This window comes from Schistocerca cancellata, chromosome 9 (genome assembly GCF_023864275.1).
Source record: "Schistocerca cancellata isolate TAMUIC-IGC-003103 chromosome 9, iqSchCanc2.1, whole genome shotgun sequence".
Lineage (NCBI taxonomy): Eukaryota > Metazoa > Arthropoda > Insecta > Orthoptera > Acrididae > Schistocerca > Schistocerca cancellata.
In genome coordinates, this window is record NC_064634.1 from 94,530,997 (window position 1) to 94,535,615 (window position 4,619).

A 4,619-nucleotide genomic window follows, 5' to 3' on the forward strand; every position below is an offset into this window, starting at 1 on the left:
TGAACTTCTCTATCAGGTTTTCGATAGATGTGCGGTGCCTTCCTTCGAGTGGAAACCAGTTAAGAATTTTCAACATTTTTTACTGAACACTTTATCGTTATCCCAAGAGTGAGGACCGAGCGAGGTGGCGCAGTGGTTAGACACTGGACTCGCATTCGGGAGGACGACGGTTCAATCCCGCGTCCGGCCATCCTGATTTAGGTTTTCCGTGATTTCCCTAAATCACTCCAGGCCAATGCCGGGATGGTTCCACCGAAAGGGCACGGCCGACTTCCTTCCCCATCCTTCCCTAATCCGATGAGACCGATGACCACGCTGTCTGGTCTCCTTCCCCAAACCAACCAACCAACCAACCAAGAGTGAGGACCATTCGTGCAACCATTCTTTGGTACCCGACCGATGTCTCCTATTTGATCTGATACGGGTCTTATACGCCTGACTCACATTCAAGGATGGCCCGTAAACATGTTTTGTATGTTGCCCCTTTTATGTACAATTTGCAGTTTCCCACTATCTTCCAGTGTCTGCCATTTCCTTTCCCGAAAATTGAGCCTAACGGTCGTTCTATTTTGTGTCTCTACAAATTGCTACGCTCAAATATTTTTAATAAATGACTGACACCAGTTGCAGCTCATTCACGCTGTAGTAATTTTTTACCCGGTGTAGAAGTATGAAACCGGACTTTCCCCATAGATGGTGCTTTCCGTCAGTGTAGGGTCAATGACACCACGTCAGCAGCTCCATCTGCTTCCTGTAACGGCTGACGACGAATATCAACACACGGTAACCCAAGTTCCATACATCGTTATCTGTTTCAAACCCGTAAACACGTCGAGTTTTATGCCTACGAACTACGATTTGCGGTCAGCATTGGTTTCCTGTTACCATTAGAAGAAAACTGCTGCAGCAACGCATCGAATGCTCGTCGAAGCTTTCGGCGAACATGCTCTTGGGAGAACACAGTGTTACGAGTGGTTCAAAAATTTCAAAAGTGGTGATTTTGACGTGTAAAACGATGAGCTCGGGAAACCACCGAAAAAGTTCGAAGACAACGAATTGCAGGCTTTGTTGGATGAAGATGATATTCAAACTCAACAGGAACTAGCGGAACAATTGAATGTGAGACACAAAGCAGTATGTCTTCGGTTGAAGACTATGGGGAAGATGCAGAAATTGGGGAAACGGGTTCCGCATGATCAGTATGAAAGACAGCAAGCAAATCGAAAGACCACTTGTGAAATACTGCTCGCCAGATACAAAAAAAAGTCGTTTCTCCATCGAATAGTGACAGGTGATGAAAAAAGGATATATTTTGAGAATCCTAAGCGTCGTAAATTATGGGTGATCCAGGTAAACCATCGACATCCACTATAAGACCAAATCGCTTTGGAAAGGAGACAATGCTCTGTGTTTGGTGGGATCAGAAGGGTGTCGTCTATTATGAGCTGCTAAAACCTGGTGAACCCGTTAACACTGATCGCTACAAACAGTAAAAGATAGATACAAATCGAGCATTATGTGAAAAACAACCGGAATATGGAAAAAGGCAACACAAAGCCATATTGCTCCATGATAAAGCCCCACAGCAAAACGAGTCAGGTAAACGATCGAGGCCTGCAGTTGCGAAATACTAAGGCATGCGGCTTATTCTCCAGACTTGGTTCCATCCGATTATCATCTATTTGCGTCACTAGGACACACTCTCGCTGAACAACGCTACAATTCATATGAAAATGTACGAAAATGGTTCGCAGACTGTCGGAGAGGTGGGAGAAATTTGTAAATAGCAATGAAAATTATTTTGAATAAAATATTGTTTATCAGTTTCAAACAACAGACGTGTATTTATTGCAACCAAATTCCAGTTTCATACTTCTACATCTAGTACGTTAGGTGAATCGCAAAACTTCTCGTTTCTCAACATAAGAAATACTGTCAGTATTTGCACGAATACGATATTGTGTACAGATCTATCTGGATATTACTGCAGTTTTTCTCAGACTGAATGCCTTTGTAGATCATCTGTAAGAAGGCTGAGAAGGAAACTAATGCTATCCGATAAATCGTGAATGTATAACACCAAAGCAACAATCTTTCTTCACTCCCCTGGGACGTACCAGATATTACTTAAGTATCTGGAGCTGACTCTCCATCCAGGAAAAAGTGCTTTTTTCTTTTTGTAAGGAAATGTTCCATCCATTTGCAAACTTCGTTAGTTATCTCATTGTAACGTACTTAATGTGCATTAAAATGAAGGATTTGTGTCTCAGTGTTTGACCAGCCAGTGACTGAAGGCAACGCCCGCACAGTAATTTACTGAAGCTCTTAGACCGTTTTTAAATGCGGAATTGACGACGTACATTGAATCACATTATAAAAACTGGCTCTCGGTGATGAAACATTAAGAAAAATCTTGTGTTGCCTTATTTACGTGGATACGACGGCGATATTGGAAGTAATCAGTACTACGCGGTCAAGTTACTTTAATGTGATCACCACCTATGTTCGACGTCATCGCGCAATAACAACTCACAGCCGACATGTGGCAGCACTAGCAGTGGAGGATATACGGGGTGGCAACTACTGAACTCCATGAAAAAAACGTTAATTTATTTACAAACTACGACGTGCACACATTTTATTCAACATGTAAACGTCATTACAGATATTCGGATTTAGGTTATGACATGTTCGATATGTCTGCCATCATTGGCGATGATCTTGGCGCAGACGAATAGCTGAACTGTCGGAACATCGATGCTGTCGATGACCTCCTGAATGTTTTCAGCTCAACAACGGTTTTTGGGTTATTGCTGTACACCTTGTCTTTAATACACAAAAAGGAGATGCATGTGTTGAGATTCGGAGAATACGACAGCCAATCGAGGTCCATGCCAGTGGCCTCTGGGCATCCGAAAGGCTGAATGCGGTTCCCAAAGTGCTCCTCCAGGACATCAAACAATCTTCTGCTTCGATGGCGTCGAGCTCCGTCGTGCATGAACCACATCTTGTTGAAATCAGAGTCACTTTGAATAATGGGGATGAAATCATCTTCCAAAACCTTCATGTACCGTTCAGTAATCACCATGCCACCAACGAATATCGCACTAATTATTTCGTGACTGGACATTGCACACCATACAGTCACCCGTTGAAGATGAACAGACTTCTCGATCGCAAAATGCGGATTCGCAGTCCCCCAAATGCGACAATTTTGCTTACTGACGAACTCATCCAAATGAAAAATGGCCGATTCCCATTATGTCCCGCTGCCAACCTTGCAGTTTGAACATCCTAACGCAGACCGTTCACAAGCTATGACAATTTTATTTCATATAGTTCATTAATTGTCACCCAGTAGCAAGCCCGTTGGATAGACACTGAAAAAGTGCAGTAGTTGTAGTAATGCGGAAACGGAGATACTGGGTATTTGTGGTAAGTTCTATGGGACCAAACTACTGACGTCATCAGTCCCTAGGCTTACACACTACTTAATCTAACTTTAACTTACGCTAAGGGCAACACACACCCATGCCCAAGGGAGGACTCGAACCCCCAACGGGGGGAGCTGCGCGAACCGTGGCAAGGCGCCTGAGACCGCACGGCCACCCAGCGCGGCGGTACCGGAGAGATTTATCTGACGTTCAAGGGTATGATTAAGTTACGCTCCACTAAAACTACGGTTCGATAGTTTTGGTAGCGAATATAAATGACGTAGTAAACTGTAGAATTACCAGTGGTACTGGTAGCATTGTTAGGGAAAGAAACATACATGAATGTGTGAGAGAGCAATTGGGAGCCGACGGCTTCTTTCTGTTTCTTTCTTTCTTTGGTAGTTTGTTTTGCACATAATTAGAACCGCACATTATTCAGTGCTAGTCCGTTGTGTACTTTATATCCTTACAGACTATAAATTGCATTTTATACATAATAAAAATTAGCCGACCGCGTAACTTCTGCGCTTTTATGCAACCAAAGAAGTAGCTTCTGATGCAAGTACTGTTTACATGCACAAACATTTAAAAAATCTGGACAATTATTATTATTTTGCATTCAATAGAACATTCTTCATCATGATCACTCACAAGAGAGTCGTGTTATTGGTGCTAAATCCGAAAGTTCTGTATCAATAAGAACTACAAGTTTTATATAAGTTTGACGAAGTAATGAAGCGATGTTTGGTTAGTTTTTATTTTGCAGATTCGTTTTAGTATTATCTTCTTTAAGAAATTGCGTTTTCTAGCGCAATATGATAAATCTCTATTGTTTTCTTTTATGTTTACTGCAGCATCCCTCTGTTTTACGTTACAAATCAACACACATGGAATAAAACCTTAAATTAAACGCTGACCATTTCGATTTTGCTATTACGCTGTTTGTTTTTAAGGCAGAACAAAAACGTCCCGTAGGACGGCCGTTTTGATATCGTCTCTCAGTTTCGAGACGGTTCATCGCTTCCTGTTTCCAAAAGGAACCAGTAAGACACTGCTCGCACACAAGAAAAAAGCGATCGATTTGAGATAAGGCCCAATAGGTATCCGACAAGCCTGGTGTACAGGTAATGCGGGTACGTCCATAACTGACTAAAGCTAGTAGCAAGACTACCGTAGATTACGCTT